The sequence below is a fragment of the Oncorhynchus masou genome, chromosome 32, assembly GCF_036934945.1.
Source record: "Oncorhynchus masou masou isolate Uvic2021 chromosome 32, UVic_Omas_1.1, whole genome shotgun sequence".
In the NCBI taxonomy this organism is placed as follows: domain Eukaryota; kingdom Metazoa; phylum Chordata; class Actinopteri; order Salmoniformes; family Salmonidae; genus Oncorhynchus; species Oncorhynchus masou.
Genome location: NC_088243.1, coordinates 59,782,074 through 59,803,565, shown reverse-complemented (window position 1 = coordinate 59,803,565; position 21,492 = coordinate 59,782,074). Strand labels below are relative to the sequence as shown.

At 42.1% G+C, this 21,492-nt stretch overlaps 1 protein-coding gene across 9 annotated transcripts in view; it reads right to left on the bottom strand.

Annotated features, from left to right (window-relative positions):
* Positions 1–21,492, bottom strand: part of LOC135526342 (disks large homolog 3-like) — a 146,918-nt gene that overhangs the window by 14,238 nt on the left and 111,188 nt on the right. The window contains exon 1 of one of the 9 annotated variants that reach the window (XM_064954645.1): positions 20,476–20,796. The exons of 5 other annotated variants lie outside the window; for them this stretch is intronic. The gene's annotated coding sequence lies outside the window, so the exon portion shown is untranslated. Of the gene's footprint in view, positions 1–14,187; positions 14,213–20,092; positions 20,214–20,395; positions 20,797–21,492 lie in introns of those variants that run through there. 3 more of the 9 variants (XM_064954647.1, XM_064954648.1, XM_064954649.1) reach the window with 3 other exon arrangements.

Below are 21,492 nucleotides of genomic sequence, written 5' to 3'. Positions count from 1 at the left end.
TTAGGGAATACCTACATTGTGAAGTGCGCACGTGCAATAACTTAATTTGCCCTTGCACTCCTTCTAAACAACGCATTTTTAGAAACTTTGGCAAAGGGTAAAGTCCACAAAACACAGTCAACTCTGTTACAGATTCTAGTTTTGAAAACCTGAAAAATGTATGGAGATCAAATGTCAACTAAAAATCAGCAGAATGTCAGCAAAAATCCATCCCGCGCCATCTTCTCCCACTGGGCTTCCTCGCAACACCATATTTAGTGGTGAGTGGAAATACCAACTGGATTCTTCACATTTACAAATCCTGTGAAATATCTGGCTCAATGTTCTCTGGGTTAGTCTAGGTTGTGACTACTGTTTCCTCAGTGCTGTAACAAACATGTAACTCAGACTACAGTCTGCCGTTTCTAAAATGAGTTGTTGGGTTTGACATTTAAGGCTTCCCCATGCGTTGGTTCAGCTGGCGCTTAGCCGAACCAAACGAGTGCGCATGCATACTCCCTTAAAAACTAGAAAAGGCTGCACTAATATCGTGTGTCCATCTTGAGACGCCGTAGTTTGTATACACACACCTACTCAAAAGTCATTCATTTTTACGTTTTTCAGAGGCGATCTTACATCTAACAAATTTTTACATCTAACTAAGATGTTTGGTGCAGCATTTCTCAAGTGAATTTTTTTGCATGAAAACGAGTCGTCTATCGTTGAATGACAAACACTTCATTGAAGAAACCCCAGCTAAAATAACTCTTGTGAAGACCAAAATGTCATAATATATGCACAAACTGTTTGGGAAGGGAAGCATGCCGACGCATTAAGCCTAATCCTGTCCTATGGCTGTGAAACCCCTTTCCCAGGCAGGTCTACGGTAATTCTACCTCAGTGACAGAGGGGTAGCATGAGAGCACACTACACACACCACGATTCAACTCAATGTTACGATTGAGTCACAGATTTAGTGACAGTCCAGTGAGCTAATGTATGAAAGGGACTCAGAATACCTACTGGTAAAGTCTCTGCTCTCTGCTGTGAGATCAGTTCATATATACACTCAGCAAAAAAGAAAACGCCCTCTCACTGTCAACCGAGTTAATTTTCAGCAAACTTAACATGTGTAAATATTTGTATGAACATAAGATTCAACAACAGACAAACTGAACAAGTTCCAGACAGGTGACTAACAGAAATTGAATAATAATAATGTGAAGTAACAGTCAGTATCTGGTGTGGCCAACAGCTGCATTAAGTACTGCAGTGCATCACCTCCTCATGGATTGCACCAGATTTGCCAGTTCTTGCTGTGAGATGTTAACCCACTCTTCCACCAAGGCACCTGCAAGTTCCTGGACATTTCTGTGTGTGTGTGTGTGTGTGTGGGACACACACACACACACACACACACACACACGGCCCTAGCCCTCACCCTCCGATCCAACAGGTCGCAGACGTGCTCAATGGGATTGAGATCCGGGCTCTCGCTGGCCATGGCAGAACACTGACATTCCTGCCCTGCAAGAAATCACCCACAGAATGAGCAGCATGGCTGGTGGCATTGTCATGCTGGAGGGTCATGTCAGGATGAGCCTGCAGGAAAGGTACCACATGAGGGAGGAGGTCTTCCCTGTAATGCACAGCTTTGAGATTGCCTGCAATGACAAGCTCAGTCCAATGATGCTGTGACACACTGCCCCAGACCATGACGGACCCTCCACCTCAAAATCGATCTCGCGCCAGAGTACAAGCCTCGGGGTAACGCTCATTCTTTCGACGATAAACACAAATCTGACCATCACCCCTGGTGAGACAAAACCGTCGACTCGTCAGTGAAGAGCACTTTTTGCCAGTCCCGTCTGGTCCAGCAACAATGGGTTTGTGCCCATAGGTGACGATGTTACCGGTGATGTCTGGTGAGGACCTGCCTTACAACATGCCTACAAGCCCCCAATCCAGTCTCTCTCAGCCTATTGAGGACAGTCTGGAGCAATAATAGAGGGATTGTGCGTTCCTGGTGTATCTCGGGCAGTTGGTGTTGCCATCTGGCTGTTCCACTGGATGTCAGAAGGTGAATTCACCAATTTGTAAGTCGCTCTGGATAAGAGCGTCTGCTAAATGACTTAAATGTAAATGTAATGTGTGTTGTTCGGATGTACCGATCCTGTACAGGTGTTGTTACACGTGGTCTGCCACTGCGAGGACGATCAGCTGTCCGCCCTGTCTCCCTATAGTGCGGTCTTAGGCGTCTCACAGTATGGACATTGCAATTTCTTGCCCTGGCCACATCCGCAGTCCTCATGCCTCCTTGCAGCATGCCTAAGGCAAGTTCACGCAGATGAGCAGGGACCCTGAGAATCTTTCTTTTGGTGGTTTTCAGAGTCAGAAGAGTAGAAAGGCCTATTTGGTGTCCTAAGTTTTCATAACTGTGACCTTAATTGCCTACCGTCTGTAAGCTGTTGGTGTCTTAATAACCGTTCCACTGGTGCATGTTCATTAATTGTTTATGGTTCATTGAACAAGCATGGAAAACAGTGATTAAACCCTTTACAATGAAGATCTGTGAAGTTATTTGGATTTTTACAAATTATTTTTGAAAAAGACAGGGTCCTGAAAAGGGGACGTTTCTTTTTTGTTTGTTGCTGAGTTTAGGTATTCCTTTTCCCATTCAGTGCTGGCCTTCCAAAGGTCTGTGGAGCGGATAGCCGACCTCTTGTCCCTGAGAAAGGTGTCCAGGCAATGAGCCCAGCATGAATCAGCATCCGCACCACACTTACTCCTGAGTTACTGTCCTCTCTCGCGGGCCGGGCTGTGTCCCTCCTCTGAACAGAACAGAACCATGCTAAGGACATGTCATGTCAGAGCTCAGGATGAGAGTTACTGGCCATGGGCCGGGTGCACCAGCTGGGCGTAAAAAAAGTTTGTCTTAAATGCAAGGTCTTGTTACAAGCCCCTAACCAACAATGCAGTTAAGCAAAATACCCAAAACATTTCCCAGACAAAATAACAATAGCGAGGCTATATACAGAGACGGCCTACAGGGAGGAGGTAAGGGCCCTTGGAGTGTGGTGTCAGGAAAATAACCTCACACTCAATGTCAACAAAACAAAGGGGATGATCATGGACTTCAGGAAACAGCAGAAGGAGCAGCCCCCTATCCACATTGATGGGACAGTAGTGGAGAAGGAAAGTTCCTCGGCATACACATCCCAGACAAACTGTGTGGGTGGACCATGTCAGACAGCATGGTGAAGAAGGCTGAAGAAATTCGGCTTGTCACCAAAAACACTCAAACTTTTACAGATGCACAATCGAGAGCATCCCGTCGGGCTGTATCACCGCCTGGTACGGCAACTGCTCCGCCCATAAGCGTAAGGCTCTCAAGAGGGTAGTGAGGTCTGTACAACGCATCATCGGGAGCAAACTACCTGCCCTCCAGGACACCTACACCACCCGATGTTATAGGAAGGCCAAAAAGATCATCATGGATGAACCCCCACCCGAGCCACTGCCTGTTCACCTCGCTATCATCCAGAAGGCGAGGTCAGTACAGGTGCATCAAAGCGGGGACCAAGAGACTGAAAAACAGCTTCTATCTCAAGGCCATCAGACTGTTAAACAGCCATTACTAATATTGAGTGGCTGCTGCCAACATACTAACTCAACTCTAGCCACTTTAATAATAGAAGTGATGTAATAAATGTATTACTAGCCACTTTAAACAATGCCACTTTATATGTTTACATACCCTACATTACTCATCTCATATGAATATACTGTACTCTATACCATCTACTACATCTTGCCTATGCCGTTCGGCCATCACTCATTCATATATTTCTATGTACATATTCTTATTCATTCCTTCACACTTGTGTGTATAAGGTAGTTGTTGTGAAATTGTTAGGTTAGATTACTTGTTAGATATTACTGCATGGTCAGAACTAGAAGCACAAGCACTTCGCTACACTCGCATTAAAGTCTGCTAACCATGTGTGTGACAAATACAATTTGATTACAGGGGGTACCGGTACAGCGTCAATGTGTCGGGGCACCAGTTAGTCGAGATAATATATACATGCGGCAAGAGTTAAAGTGACCAATGCATAGATAGAGAGTAGCTGCAACGCAAGAAGTCTGGGTAGCCATTTGATTAAGATGTTCAGTAGTCTTACGGCTTGGGGGTAGAAGCTGTTTAGAAGCCTCTTGGACATAGACTTGGCGCTCCAGTACCGCTTGCCGTGCAGTAGAAGAGAGAACAGTCTATGACTAGGGTGGCTGAAGTCCTTGACAATTTTCAGGGCCTTCCTCTGACACCACCTGGTATAGAGTTCCTTGATGGCAGGAAGCTTGGCCCCATTGATGTACTGGGTCGTACGCACTACCCTCTGTAGTGCCTTTTGGTCGGAGGCCGAGCAGTTGCCATACCAGGCAGTATTGCAACCAGTCAGGATGCTATCGATGTTGCAGCTGTAGAAGCTTTTGAGGAGCTGAGGACCCATGCCAAATATTTTCAGTCTCCTGAGAGGGAATAGGTTTTGTCGTGCCCTCTTCACAACTGTCTTGGTGTGCTTGGACCATGAGTTTGTTGGGTGATGTGGACACCAAGGAACTTGAAGTTCTCAACCTGCTCCACTGCAGCCCTGTCGATGAGAATGGGAGTGTGCTCAGTCCTCCTTTTCCTGTAGTCCACAATCATCTCCTTGGTCTTGATCACGTTGAGGGAGAGGTTGTTGTCCTGGCACCACATGGACAGGTCTCGTCGCTGTTGGTGATCAGGCCTACCAATGTTGTGTCATCGACAAACTTAATAATGGTGTTGGAGTCGTTCAGGCATGAGTGAACAGGGAGTAATGGAGTGGACTGAGCATGCACCCGAGGGGCCCCTGTGTTAAGGATCAGCATGGAGGATGTGTTGTTACCTACCCTTACCACCTGGGGGAGGCCCGTCAGGAAGCCCAGGATCCCGTTGCAGAGAGAGGTGTTTAGTCCCAGGGTCCTTAGCTTATTGATGAGCTTTGAGGGTACTATAGTGTTGAACGCTGAGCTGTAGTCAACAAATAGCATTCTCACATAGTGGGGCAAAAAGTATTTAGTCAGCCACCAATTGTGCAAGTTATCCCACTTAAAAAGATGAGAGGCCTGTAATGTTCATCATAGGTACACTTCAACTATGACAGACAAAAAAAAAACACAAAAAAAAGAAAATCACATAGGATTTTTAATTTATTTATTTGCAAATTATGGTGGAAAATAAGTATTTGGTCACCTACAAACAAGCAAGATCTCTGGCTCTCACAGACCTGTAACTTCTTCTTTAAGAGGCTCCTCTGTCCTCCACTCGTTACCTGTATTATTGTTTGAACTCAGTACAAAAGACACCTGTCCACCACCTCAAACAGTCACACTCCAAACTCCACTATGGCCAAGACCAAAGAGCTGTCAAAGGACACCAGAAACAAAATTGTAGACCTGCACCAGGCTGGGAAGACTGAATCTGCAATAGGTAAGCAGCTTGGTTTGAAGAAATCAACTGTGGGAGCAATTATTAGGAAATGAAAGACATACAAGACCACTGATAATCTCCCTCGATCTGGGGCTCCATGCAAGATCTCACCCCGTGGGGTCAAAATGATCACAAGAACGGTGAACAAAAATCCCAGAACCACACGGGGGGACCTAGTGAATGACCTGCAGAGAGCTGGGACCAAAGTAACAAAGCCTACCATCGGTAACACACTACGCCGCCAGGGACTCAAATCCTGCAGTGCCAGACATGTTCACGTGCTTAAGCCAGTACATGTCCAGGCCCGTCTGAAGTTTTCTAGAGACCATCTGGATGATCCAGAAGAAGATTGGGAGAATGTCATATGGTCAGATGAAACCAAAATAGAACTTCTTGGTAAAAACTCTCAACTCGTCGTGTTTGGAGGACAAAGAATGCTGAGTTGCAACCAAAGAACACCATACCTACTGTGAAGCATGGGGGGGGGGGGGGGGTGTTGAAGCATCATGCTTTGGGGCTGTTTTTCTGCAAAGGGACCAGGACGACTGATCTGTGTAAAGGAAAGAATGGGGCCATGTATCGTGAGATTTTGAGTGAAAACCTCCTTCCATCAGCAAGGGCATTGAAGATGAAACGTGGCTGGGTCTTTCAGCACGACAATGATCCCAAACACACCGCCCGGGCAACGAAGGAGTAGCTTTGTAAGAAGCATTTCAAGGTCCTGGAGTGGCCTAGCCATTCTCCAGATCTCAACCCCATAGAAAATCTTTGGAGTGAGTTAAAAGTCTGTGTCGCCCAGCAACTGCCCCAAAACATCACTGCTCTCGAGGAGATCTGCATGGAGGAATGGGCCAAAATACGAGCAAGTGTGAAAACCTTGAAGACTTACAGAAAACGTTTGACCCCTGTTATATAACCTTTGTTGGCAATGACAAAGTATTGATACACTTTTGTTATTGACCACCATAATTTGCAAATAAATTAATTAATTAAAAATCCTACAATGTGATTTTCTAGATTTGTTTTACCTGATTTTGTCTGTCATACTTGAAGTGTACGTACCTATGATGAAAATTACAGGCCTCATCTTTTTAAGTGGGATAACTTGCACAATTGGTGGCTGACTAAATACTTATGTTGCCCCACTGTAGGTGTCCAGGTGTGAAAGGGCAGTGTGGAGTGCAAAGAGATTGCTTCATCTGTGTATCTGTTTGAGTGGTATGCAAATTTGAGTGGGTCTAGGGTTTCTGGGATAATGGTGATGATGCGAGCCATGACCAGCCTTTCAAAGCACTTCACGGCTACAGATGCGAGTGCTATGGGTCGGTAGTCATTTAGGCCAATTACCTTAGTTCCTGTGCCCAAGAACACTATGGTTGTCTGCTTGAAACATGTTGGTATTACATAGTCAGGGACAGGTTGAAACTGTCAGTGAAGACACTTGCCAGTTGGTCAGCGTATGCTCGGAGTACACGTGAACGTAATCCATCTGGCCCTGCGGCCTTGTGAATGTTGACCTGTTTAAAGGTTTTACTCACATTGGCTGCGGAGAGCATGATCACACAGTCATTTGGACAGCTGGTGCTCTCATGCATGTTTCAGTGTTACTTGCCACGATGCGAGCATAGAAGTAATTTAGCTCATCTGGTAGGCTTGTGTCACTGGGCAGCTCTCGGCTGTACAACCCTTTGTAGTCTAATAGTTTTCAAGCCCTGCCACATCTGATGAGTGTCAGAGCTGATGTAGTATGAGTCGATCTTAGTCATATATTGATGCTTTGCCCGTTTGATGGTTCGTCGGATGGCATAGCAGGATTTCTTATAAGCTTCCGGGTTAGAGTCCAGCTCCTTGAAAGTGGCAGCTCTACCCTTTAGCTCAGTGAGAATGTTGCCTGTAATCCATGGCTTCTGGTTGGGGTATGTTCGTACAGTCACTGTGGGGATGACGTCGTCGATGCACTTATTGATGAAGCCAACTGATGTGGTGTACTCCTCAATGCCATAGGAAGAATCCCAGAATATATTCCAGTCTGTGCTAGCAATACAGTCCTGTAGCTTAGCATCTGCTTCATCTGACCACTTTTTTATTGACCAAGTCACTGGTGAATCATGCTTTAATTTTTGATTGTAAGCAGATATCAGGCAGATAGAATTATAGTCTGATTTGCCAAATGGAGGACGAGGAAGAGCTTTGTATGCGTCTTTGTGTTTGCAGTATAGGTGGTCTAGAGTTTTTACCCATCTGGCAGCACATTTAACATGCTGATAGAAATGAGGTAAAACAGATTTAAGTTTCCCTGCATTAAAGTCCCCGGCCACCGGATGAGCGTTTCCCGTTTGCTTATGGCCTTACACAGTTCATTGAGTGCGGTCTTAGTGCCAGCGTCGGTCTGTAGACAGCTACGAAAAATACAGATAAACCCTCTAGGTAGATGGTGTATATCATGATAAGCTGTAGACCACACTACCTCAGGCAAGCAAAACTTTGAGACTTCCTTAGATATTGTGCACCAGCTGTTGTTTACAAATATACATAGACCATCACCACTTGTAATACCAGATTCTGCTGTTCTAGCCTGCTGATGCAGTGTATAACCCCCCCCCCAGCTGTATGTTATTCTTGTTGTCGTTCAGCCACAACTCGGTGAAAAGATATTACAGTTAATGTCCTGTTGGTAGGATATACGTGCTTTTAGCTCATCAAATTTATTTTCCAGCGATTGCCTGTAGTACGGATGGAAAGGGCAGATTAGCCACTCGTTGGCGGATCCTCACTAGGCACCCCAATCACTTTTCACGATATCTTTTTTGTCCCTTTCTCCTGTGAATGACGGGGATAAGGTTCTGGTCTCTGGAGTAATTCCCTCTCATTAAAGATAAATTATTCATCCAGTTCAAGGTGAGTAATCGCTGTTCTGATTTCCAGAAGCTCTTTTCGGTCATAAGTGAGATTGTAGCAGCAGCATTAGGTACAAAATAAGTTACAGAAAATGCAAAAAAAATAAAATAGCACGGTTGGTTAAGAGCCCATGAAACAGCAGCCATCCTCTCCGGCGCCATCTGGAGCTACTGATAATGGTTGCTAAGCAGCGCCCATTACTGACCTGTTACCTCATGGCAGTTAAAAAGTTTGTGAGGCATGTCCAGGGCTCTAGTGTGTCCAATTTGGTCACATATTAGGGGTGTTTTTACACTGTTGCTACTTGCTGTTTATTATCAATGCACAGTTACCTTGCCCCTACATACATGTACAAATTACCTCGACTAACCTGTACCCACACACATCGAATCAGTACCCCTTTGTATAGCCTCATCATTATCTAAGTGTTCGTTTAATTTGAGTTCTCTTCTTTTTTCTCAATTTAGTTTATTTAGTAAATATTATCTTAAACTGCATTGTTGGTTAGGGGCTTGTAAGTAAGCATTTCACAGTAAGGTCTACCTGTTGTATTCGGCGCATGTGACAAATAACATTTGATGGTACAGGTATTCGATCCAAGGACCTCGGTTCAGTACGTGTTGTGCGCCAAAATGAATACATAAATATTAATCAAATAAAAACACTAGGCTTATAGGATAACTATGCAGTGTTGTAGGCCAATGACGCAAGTAAATCTGACCTGAAAACTTTTCAGGCTATTCTGTTAAAATTACAGCAGCCTATGCGCACGTTGTAATCAAAATTCGAATTGGCACATTTCAAACTGGCATTTGTGAGGCGCAGCCGGAAACTAGTTCTGTACGATGGCGAGTGGTGGGGTTGATAAACCAGAATTGGAAGATCCTCCATCATTGGATTCCAAGTAGATTACAACGGCGATGGACAGAGTTGTGGATAAAATGTTAACATTATGTCGCCACACAAAGAAAACAGCCTATGCAGCTGCCAACATTTCAAATATGTTGACATATACGCTGACGTCACCCCAGTATATCAGAGCAAGACAGAAACGTAAAGAAACATTGGCTCCCCTATGCATTCAAGTAGCCCTTGGTAGCCGGTTCTGACCAAAGAAATTATTTTGCTATTTTGTTTATATGCAATTTTTGGTTTACAGCCGTGGATTTGCGCCCATTCTCAGGGGTTGAGAATAGGGAGTTCCAGCACCTCGTGAAAGTGCTTGGGTCACTATACGAACTTCCCTCTTGCACCAATTTCAGCAAACAGGAAGTACCCACCCTATATTAGAAAACCAAAGCATTCAATTGATTGGCTAATACAGCCTGTGTTGCGCTTACATAAAAAGGCCAGTGAAGTCTAAAACTGAATTCTTAAAATAAATAAATATAAATATATATATATATATATATATATATATATATCCACACTATACGATTTGAATAATACTGTGCAATTGTGAAAATGCTGCAAATGCCCTTTTAGTGTAAGACCTGTTTGAAAAGGCCTCCTGAAATTTCAGCCTGTTTTGGTGGAATGGAGTTTTGTAAATTAGTTAGACCAATAAGAATTCCAAACCTCTGCCAATAATAGCTAGTTTACAGTTGTCCCCTCCCCACTTCCAATAAGGTACTTAACACCCAGAATTGATTTGATATTGAGAAAAAAAACAGCTGCCTTGAACCTTTAACAGTGACAACCCATCACATTACTATTATGAGAGTCACAAGTGTGCATCTGGCACTGAAGGAGGCAGTGTCATGGTGCGTTGGTAAGCAAGTAGAAAGTGGGAATTTACCACATGCAACTGAAAAATCCACTTGAACGGTCCTCAAACTAGTAATTACTAGTGGGAAACTCGTCTATCATCCTGAGCACCCACTTCTCCCACATGGTGACCTCTGACATCAACTACTAAGAAAAGGGCCTCTAGAACAGCATTTTTGGCAGTGAGACTTGTATAAATATTTTATTGCATTTTGAACTGAATAATTTGCTTACAAGCATGATATAGCTGTACTTTTAGTTTATGGTTGACACAGCTTGTTGGCCATTTGCCAACATCATTTCGCAAGGAGTTCAAATCAAATGACTGTATCCAACTGGTATTTAAGACTTAACTGGTAAATTCTTGAGGCCCAACATAACAATCCCGTCACACAGACAATGCAAGGAACATGGTGAATGCTGAATATAGTGAATGACATTTAATTTTCGCAGCGAACAGTGGGTTTGGTGAACAGTTACACCCCTATCACATATGCAACAAAATATTTTGCTGTGCGACCAGGAGTTTTATTTTGGGAGCACTGTGCAACTAGCAAAAAAATCATCCAGATAATATTTGTTGTAATAATAAGGCTTCAATGTAACGTTGCTTCCGAGTGCCCTAGAGAAAAAGTAATGGTTGCACCATTACTACTACAGTGAAAACGGCTCGCTTCTAGTTCAACCAGGTTACAAGATCTGACCCATATTACAGGCACAACATTTTTATCTTCCTATAGCGGATTGCCGAGACCGCATTTTACATTCATTCATTTAGAAGGCCCACTATGTCGTGGGCCTTCTAAAACCATGTTTTAACCATGTTGGCACTTTGTTAAGTCATGTTACATCATTGGCTAGCTAGCTAACAACCTGGTAACATTAGGGGGCACAGAAAGAAAGGAAAAAGGGATTTCCTCTCCAGGAGATAAATGATCATAGATAGCAATGAATGACAGATCTCTTGCCTGTCATCACAAACCTGACATTTTAAAGAGAGTGTGCAATTTTCTATGTAATGCATCTCAATGGGAATATAGTGCTTTTACACAACGTAGAAACCCAATATTTCACAAATTATTTTCAAAAGTAGATAGAAACCATATAAGCCCAATTAGTGTAGCACCGTATACCAAAACATTACTTTTTTCACACTAGAACATTTAAAACGGTTCAGTACTAGAATGTGCTATTGTTTTTTGATACTTTGTCAAATGTGTCTCACGGATCAGGCCTGTCTATCAGCGCAGCCGACCCCTTATTATAGCGCACCGTGTCTGGTCCACTTACTCATTGCTATCCTGCACTGGGAGTCTGGGATACATTATGTTAGCTCCCCACTCATGCTGCACAGAAGTTTACCATCTTGAATAATGCGACACGGCATGTACACATTTTGAAGCGTAACGTTTCACAAAACCATGTCCATACAGGTTAGAACACTTTATAATGCAATTAGATAGCGGTAGCTTCCAGCTTTGTATGCTAACTTTCCCTGCAAGCTGACAGCTAACGTCAATTCACTACCCTAGTACATAATGCAAAATTTGCTGATTTCAATGCTGATTGCCACCAAAAACATTCACTTATTTGGCAACTCTCACATCTCTCCCAACTGTTATTTATTGTCTCAAACTTTATCATTTTTTTTGCCTCGTAAACTGGCCACCTAATGACATCATTGGGTAAAAGAGACGGCACACATTTTTTAGAAAACAAGCTACTTTCATGCTATTGTTGTTGATCAGTACAATAAAATAAGTCCCAAATGGAAGGGAAACAGCTCTGTAGCCCCATGAAATCAGCCAAAACAAGTTCAATAACTCAATGCATTCACCTTAGGGCTGGGCGATAAGGCCGAGAAATCATATCCATTCTTTCAAACTTATGGCCGATATCACGATACATCTAATTATACATTTTGTATATGTTCTCTAAATAAAGCTTTGTTGCACAATTAAAGGGTAAATTATACCTAGGCTAAAAAGTACAAGACCCACTAATACTTTCATTAATTCATCAAAATAGTTTAACCTGCTTTTTCTGCAATAACCTCTTGAAACTCTAGGGGCGCTATATCATTTTTGGATAAAAAGACGTGCCCGTTTTAAGCGCAATATTTTGTCACAAAAAGATGCTCGACTATGCATATAATTGGTAGCTTTGGAAAGAAAACACTCTGACGTTTCCAGAACTGCAAAGATATTTTCTGTGCGTGCCCTAGAACGTGAGCTTCAGGCAAAACCAAGATGAGATGGCATCCAGGAAATGAGCAGGATTTTTGAGGCTCTGTTTTCCATTGTCTCCTTATATGGCTGTGAATGCGAGAGGAGTAAGTCTGCCCTTTCTGTCGTTTCCCCAAGGTGTCTGCAGCATTGTGACGTATTTGTAGGCATATCATTGGAAGATTGACCATAAGAGACCACATTTACCAGGTGTCCGCCCGGTGTCCTGCGCCGAAATTGGTGCGCAAAAGTCAGCTGCAAGTATTTTTCCACAGAATTCAGAGAAGAATGCAGGCTTCCACAAACGATATATCAATGAAGAGATATGTGAAAAAACACCTTGAGGATTGATTCCAAACAACGTTTGCCATGTTTCGGTCGATATTATGGAGTTAATTCGGAAAAAGTTTTACGTTGTAGGTGACTGAATTTTCGGTTCGTTTCGGTAGCCAAACGTGATGTACAAAACGGAGCGATTTCTCCTACACACAGACGCTTTCAGGAAAAACTGCGCATTTGCTATGTAACTGAGAGTCTCCTCATTGAAAACATCCGAAGCTCTTCAAAGGTAAATGATTTTATTTATTTAGTTATCTGGTTTTTGTGAAAATGTTGCGTGCTAAATGCTACTCAAAATGCTAAGCTAGCTTAGCATACTCTTACACAAATTAGTCAATTGCTATGGTTCAAAAGCATATTTTGAAAATCTGAGATGACAGTGTTGTTAAGAAAAGGCTAAGCTTGAGAGTAGGCGCATTATTTTCATTTTATTTGCGATTTTCAGAAATCGTTAACCTTGCTTTATGCTAATGAGCCTGAGGCTTTAGTCACGATCCCGGATCCGGGATGGGGAGTTTCAAGAGGATAACCACTGATCTGCCTTTCAAGTTAGTCTATGGAAAGTTATATATATATGAGAACCATGTACATCCACTAATAACGACCAACTTCTTGTAGCAGGCATTATAGAAAATTAACACAGGTCTCAAACAATATCTCAGGCACAAGCCCACATGCTAGTGAGTAGCCAGCTAATCTTTATATTTCAAGCCTAGCCAACTCGGATCTATTTGCTTTCTACCAAGTTAGAACTGTTATGAATAGACCCTCCTGTCCGTCACCAACTGTTTGAGCAACATAGCCTGTTCACTTTGTTAATATATTGAAATCAAGTGGTTTTCCTGGATAAGATGCTTATTTCTCCTAATGAAAACAAGTTGCCTATTCATGATTTAAATTAGTCTTTATGATCATTGCACATTCATAAAAATAGACTATACCGCTAGCACATAACAGTCTGCGGCTAAAATGCTGCTAGCGGTACTTGGTATTACGATGCCGCGCACGACAGAAACTTCCCACACGTTCATTGATACTCTCATTTTAATAGGGCCTGTTCTACATTTTGGGAGTTGAGAAAGAGTATCGGTAGAAACTGAAGTGCTGTTCTATCACAGTACAATAGCATCTCAGTGTCAATATAACTGATTCTGTTGGAACAAACCTGAAATGGAAATAGAGTTTAAACTGCTTATTGTCAGAGAGGAAGAAGTTATCTTTCACCTTTGTTGCGAGTGGCAGGGGGAGGGGCTTGGTGTCTGTGTGTGAGTGGGAAGGTACACAGTGTACACAGTACAGAAGGAAACGAGACCAAAAAGAGATAAAACACTCATAAAAACCTTGATTCTTGTGATACAGGCATTTGGAACATTGCTTCTAAAACAAATTTTAAATAATAAAATGAAATTGATATATCGCCCAGCCCTACCTGGAATCACTAATTATTAAAGTCAAACAAAATACCTTTTAGGGTGGATTCTTCTTGTTCGGTTTACTGGTTGAATGGTCGCTGAGATTATCAAATCAAAAATCAGATTATATTTGGTTATCAATGCAAAATAACCTACTTTGATGAACAGCCTATAGATCAGATCAAAGAACCAAGTGAAAACACTGCCCGATAGCTCTGGAAGGTATGATATGGCACTTCTCAATTTTCAGGTAGTGCAAAAGTAAATAGAATGTCGGAGCATATTACAAGGAGCCAGACTTTTTATGACGGAAAACAACATTGCAACACCACACTACGTTCCAAATGCATCTCTGTAGAGCTTGCAGTAACTTTAAATTGAGGCGAATGCTCATGATGACAATCTTTAGTCTAGTTTGCTCATCTATTAGCACTGATCAAAACATTTTGCAAGCGTGTTAGCTATGTAGCCCAGTATAAAAAAAAATGATTATTTTGCTCTTGGTCAAGCTTATATCTTGACCAATTGTCTGATTTTGTTTCACCGAATCTCTGTCTGTAGGCCAGAGTATGTGAGTGGAGCTGGCACGAGGAGAGTGCCCAATCTGGCTGGAGTGTGGAGCGAGATTCCCAAAGACGGGAGTGTCGCTCCAATAGTGCTCACATCAGGAGCTCAGGGAATGTGCAGCCCAGCATGCATTTGTAGTCTACTTGTGTGCTGGTATTGCACCTTGCTTTAGCTACTGTCATGGAGTTCGCTAAATATTTTCATTAAGAAACTGATCAAACACACAGGTGCTAAATCAAGATGACTTACAAAGATGAGGACAAAGAGCAAGAGGGAGTGCGGTGATGTAGAGTCCACAACTAAAGACGTATTGTGGAATATGAAAAGACATGTATCCCAAAAGCATGGTGTACTTACTTCGTGAACATGCTAAAAGAAAGGACCGAGGTGGGTAGATAAGTGTGTCATCGTAGCAAAGTATTTATAACCAACAAATAATGTATTTTTACATTAAAAACTGAAGATTTCATTCAGTGTTGTTCTATTATCTATACAAATAGGCCCTAATTGATTTTGGCCCAATAGCCTGAAGCCACAGACTATCCAAACTCGTGTTTCAAAAAATGTACTCAAAGGCAAATTCATTTTTCCATTTCATTTGAATTTAATTCTAGGTCAAGTTATAGAATATAAATGATTTAATCAAACAAAATGTTGTTGAAATGCTGACTGCTTTATATCTCTACCAGCCTACTGTGTCACACTCGCAAATCCTTCACAATGCATTTCTTTGTAGGCTATAGCCTTAATCCTTTATTTTTCATTCCTTCTTAGGTTCCCTGTCTGGCTCCTGACCTATTTAGTGTGCTTATATTATGTTTTATATTATGTTGACAAGTAGCCTTTTTGAAATGTGCGCTTCTTACATTCACCTTTATTCAAATACTTTTCATTCATATCCATATGGTTTGGTTTCAATACTTAAATCAACTGGTAGGTCCAGGTAGTCAAACAAATAGATGGGGTGTTGGTTAAATTGTGATTTTAATGAATGTACCGAATTTAGAATTGTATTTTTTTCTTCTTCCTGTGAAAACTGAGGTTTTCTTTGCGGAGTGGTTGGAAAGAACATGAAGCGCTGGAGCAGGTGCACTGCTCGATAGAGCGGGATTTCCAACTCCGCTCACATGCTCTTGGCAAATTTGGTTATTTTACCTCTGGCTGGGCAAACAAGGAGGTGGTAGCTCATCATTTGTTTGCTAAATCTATCAGACACATTCAACATGTTATAATGTAGCATGAATCAAATGTATTATTTTGCTATTGACTCAAGCATAGGTAACTCGGCAAACCCGCTGAGGTTGTGTAATATGAACACGAAACTCATTTCCTGTGGGTATCATGATGAGGATAGTCCCAAATGAACACCCTACGCCTGCTACCGACTAGGCATAGAATATACACCCAGGTGTAGCTCATAGAAGGGCTTACTCCCAGGTGGAGTAACAGGTATAATTTTTCAAGTCCGGCATATAGCGAATTTTATTTTGGATGTAACGACCCAACTACGACCAACTGGTGCAACAGGCCCTGGAGCGGAGGTCAATTTGCCAACAGTCGTCTCATTGTTTAGGGCTGGTTAAGTAAGTACTGCCAGCCCTTCAACAAATATTGATTTGTGAGTGTCCTTCATTGTCTAACAGTAAAAGCACAATACTACAAAAGGCACTATTGTATTGACAAGCCTTGAGGCATTTTTACATACAATATGGAAAATGTGATTAAGATATTGCTAGCTGTTCTTGATCAACCGACTCTGGGGAAGTAGATAAAATGCTTAATTGCCAAAATCTCAAACTATCCCTTTAATATGGAGGGAAATTACAGCCATTGGAGCTAGGGCTGTGGCCGCCATTAAATTTAAAAATCAGCCGGTGATTGACCGTTAATTAACATGCACATTTAGCATCTCCTGGCTTCCACACAGCCTACAAGCCACTGACGCAGACCTTTGGAACATATACATTTTAAAAAGTCTAACAAAACCATGTAACATAAGCCTACACCTTCACAATAAATCAATTATATATTTTAGACAGGTTTAAAGAAAAATGATATGAAATAGACTACATTTTCTTCATAAGAACAGAATAGCATACTCAGACTTCCTTATGTTAGGTCCTGATCTGGCAATACCATATGGCTGTGGGCTACACTAGCTCATTTAGGAAACACAATTTGATTAGAATTCCGAGGCACTGTATTACTTCATAGTATGAAGAATACAATTGAACAAAGCTGAATAAAATAAAGGATATTTTCTCCAAATGATTTGAGGGAGTGTGCATGTGGCTATTCTGTGTTGAGCGGTTAACAAAATAAAATAGGTACTCCTATATGCTTAGAGTTCTTAATGTAACTTGAGTTGTTCTACAAGAGTTGGGCTACACATTTAGATTTTTAATAGATTGTAAGGATGCAACTAATGAGGATTCGAAAAAAGTAGTTTCAAAGGCATTTTTTGCACAGGCTGTACACACGTCAGTCTCTCATTCACATTTTTATTTTATTTTTTTTAACCCCTTTCTCTCCCCAATTGGTAGTTACAGTCTTGTCCCATCGCTGCAACTCCCGTACGGACTCGGGAGAGGCGAAGGTTGGAGGCCATGCGTAAGGAAACACCTTACACCTGGCGACAGTGTCCGTGTGCCCGGCCCACTACAGAAGCCACTAGAGCGCGATGGGACAAGGACAACCCAGCCGGCCAAACACTACCCTAACCGGACGACGCTGGGCCAATTTTTCGCCGTCCCACGGGTCACTGTGATGCAGTGCCTTAGACCACTGCCCCACTCGAGAGGCCCCTCCTCTCATTCACAATTTGATAAGCACTTAATATTGCCTCGAATTTCCCAGCGGCATCCCCTTTGTGTGGCTGTAATGACGCCTAAAAAAAATCCATGCCTTTGAGGCCATTGTGCCTTTGGGGTAAATATAATAGTTCCCTTCTCCCCGAGTGCTCTGAAGCCCCTCTCACTCACATGGCTCTCCATAATGTGATTGGTTCTTTTTCACAGGCTACAAGTGAAGACAGACATCACAGACGCAACTGCACGTGTCCACATTTACATTTCGTCAGCCAACAAGATGAGTAGGCCTGACAAACAGCAAAAGCAGTAGCCTATGTCAATGTACTATCCCCGTAGTACAAAAGTAAACCTATTCTATTCTGTGCGAGAAATAAATATTCCAAACATAGTCTGGGACAATTGTGGGATGCAATAGATCCCAAATTAATACAACCACTAGCATCAAAAACCCTTTATTTTTTACGCAATTGAGGATGACGGAACATATCAGAACGTTTAGCTTAAAATGTTGATAGCCTAATAGTTTATTTCTTCACATTATAAGCATAGCAATGCGCACACGGCAGTAGGCTTAGCAGGAAAACACCACGGCATTAGCAGGAAAACACCATTATCAAAAGTGACCGCAAATGTGATTATGCATGTAATGATTTTATAATAAAAGGTGCATTTTAATAGTGAACACTTTCTTCCCCAAACTTGAAACTCACTCACTGCTTATGAATGTCAGTTAGGCTCTACACCCCTTGTAAAGTGGATTAATGTGCTTAATTTTAAGAAGTTATCAAAACATATAGGCCTATGAGCTAGTGTAACGGATGCGAAACGGCTAGCTTAGTTAGCAGTGCGCACGAAATAGCATTTCAATCGGTGACGTCACTTGCTCTGAGACCTTGAAGTAGTAGTTCCCCTTGCTCTGCAAGGGCCGCGGCTTTTGTGGAGCGATGGGTAATGATGCGTCCTGGGTGTCAGTTGTTGATGTGTGCAGAGGGTCCCTGGTTCGCGCCCGGGTATGGGTGAGGGGACGGTTTAAAGTTATACTGTTACACTTGGCTACATGAGGTGTGCGACTAGGATTTTTTTTTAAAGAACAAAAAAAAGACATTGATGACCAGAGTAAGGCAAGAAACAAATCACAAGTGATAGGCTAATATGGTCACCCATCAGACTATTCTTGATTTAAGCTCATCTTTACATGTATTATTTTGATTTAGAATGGACCATTACCATGCACCTGTCTCCAAACAGGGGCAGAGGACAAATACACCTAAATAGCAAATGGAGGATGCTTTTTCCATGGTTCATTTTCATGCCAGCCAGGTAGGCTATACCAGATAGAAAGCATGCAGAAAATATATATTTTAAAATAAGTGTTGTAGTTGAGTCACGATTTTCATTACTCGCCCATTGGCGACTCAACTTCTCCTGACTTGGATTTGCACGTTGACTGGATAGGCTCTTGGTGAGCTGTAACCACCAGTCAACCAATTTAGTTGACTGGTTAAGAAACACTGCTTTACAAAATTTCAAACAATACCAGTATTGCGTTTAATAGTAAAACAGTCTAGCTATGTCTCTCTCCCCTTGAGTATAGACGGGTTGGTTGTTTGGCAACAGAACCAACGCGTGCGCAACTATGGAGCCACACAGACAGGGTTGGCTTAGCTTGTTGACATGTAAAACCTTATTGCGTGTCCCAATGTTTATTGAAAACATAAATAACGTTGCACAATGAGCACGTCTCAAATACATCAGTTGATGGTTAGCCAGCGAATTTTTGCATAGACATGACAATCAAAACAAGACGTGGTATCAAGAACAAGGAAAAACGAACTGAAACGAGTCACTTCCCCAGTTTCTTGTCATCGTTGCTAGCTATCCAGAATCACAACGCAGTGCATTCTTCCCTATTGAAGAGTGCGCATAGTTTGACGTTCTTAGGTCTATAAAATAAAGTAGGCTGGTACTTGGACTTCTGCCAAAGGGACTCGACTACAACACTGAGAAATGCGAACATTGTTATAGGCTAATATGAGCCAACCAAAACAGCACTAGCCATGGCAAAATGAATAGAATTTCAGGAAATTCTTAACGGAAAAACGTGTTGAACTAACGTTAGAACATTAGCTTTGTAACATTTTTAGTAGGTAGTAGAGCGTTTAATCTTCTTCCAATGAATTCTGGAGGTCAAAATAACGTCTACCAAATCGGTTCATTTTTAAACGTTGAGAAGACGTTACTTTTTTGCTAACATACTGTATGGTCCCTGGACTGGGCAAGAAAAGTAATTTAAAAAAAACGTACCCATCTTTTCTGCCAATTAGCAAATATGCCTTTCGTGTCTACAAATCAATAAGAACAGCAGTAATTTAGATATGTAATGTCCAAAGTAGAGTGTCAGGACAAGTTCTTGCGCTATAATTCAACATTTGTACCTAGCTGACGAATAAGTCTACCTACAGTAACACTTTTGGCTACCCTCTTGACACAGCCAACAAGCTCGACTGCGTCTGTTAATTCATCTGGCTAACTAACCAGGTAGTTAAATTAATGAACTAGCCAACTAAATTAGGTATCTACCTTTGGTGGAAGCTGGCGAGCTGAGGGTACATTGCTAGCTGAAGTAATTTAGCGGCATAGAATCTAATGTTACATTCGTTTGTATTTAGCTAATTCCACACTGATCCTTGCATCGGCCATAGCTAAGAATAGCATTTACCAAAGGGGGGAAACAGGAGCTTATCCACGTAGCAGGCTTAGCTAATCAATTGAGTTTACCACGCAATTTGGATGGACAACAGAAAACCATACCTAGCTATAATGGCAAGTTACTGTCGTTAACCGACTCAGAAAGGTTGCAAGACGATAACAAAAGACACGTACCGACAAAGTGTGTGCCTGGTTCCAATGAAATTTCAGTGTATTATTTACGAGAGAAAAGTTATTCCTGTTCATTTCCTCACCTCTTTTCGGTGCAATTCTGTGTTACTTCACAGCCCGTGGTATATTAATGCCCATCCCCCCTCCACATTTGGGTGATGTTGAGAAAGTTCCTGTTTTTCCACCTTTTCCTTTCTTCCCCTACTACGTTATTAGCAGGCTAGCTATTTCCTCGCGCACGTTCTGTATTTATGTTCGCATCCTACCGCCGGCCCTCACTCCGGTTTTCTTTGTTTTCTTGTTCCTTCCCGAGTACAGTGACCACAAAGACGGATACACTGCACACAGGGGCTTGGACTTGAAATAGGGGAAAGGACAACACAGCCCTTCGGTTACCCGACTTGCAATTGGCTCTACACTTCACCCTGGATGTACAGCGAATGTAAGCGGAATCTGAATCCCGCCACAAGCAGCCAATCACACAACGCTCTATTACTGTCCTCATTTGCAAACCAGACTCTCTTCAAGCTAACAAAACCAGAACCAGGTAAGGGCTGCATGTTGTCAAGCTTATAGCACTGCAGTAGTTTAAACATATTTGGACACGTTTCATTTACATGTCACGTGGTTCTGAAACATTGGTTTTTACTATAGTGTACACTGAACAAAAATATAAACGCAACATGTAAAGTGTTGGTCCCATGTTTCATGAGCTGAAACAAATAATCCCAGAAATGTTCCATACACACATCTTATATCTCTCTAATTTTGTGCATAAATTTATTTACGTCCCTGTTAGTGAGCATTTCTCATTTGCCAAGATAATCCATCCACCTGATAGGTGTGGCATATCAAGAAGCGGATTAAACGGCATAATCATTACACAGGTGCACCTTGTGCTGGGGAAAAAAGGCCACTCTAAAATGTGCATTTTTGTCACACAACACAATGCCAAATATGTCTCAAGTTTTGAGGGAGTGTGCAATTGGCATGCTGACTGCAGGAAGGTCCGCACATCTCTGGTTAAGAGGGATTGGGTTAAATGCGGAAGACTGTTGAATGCATTCAGTTGTACAACTGGCTAGGCATCCCCCTTTATG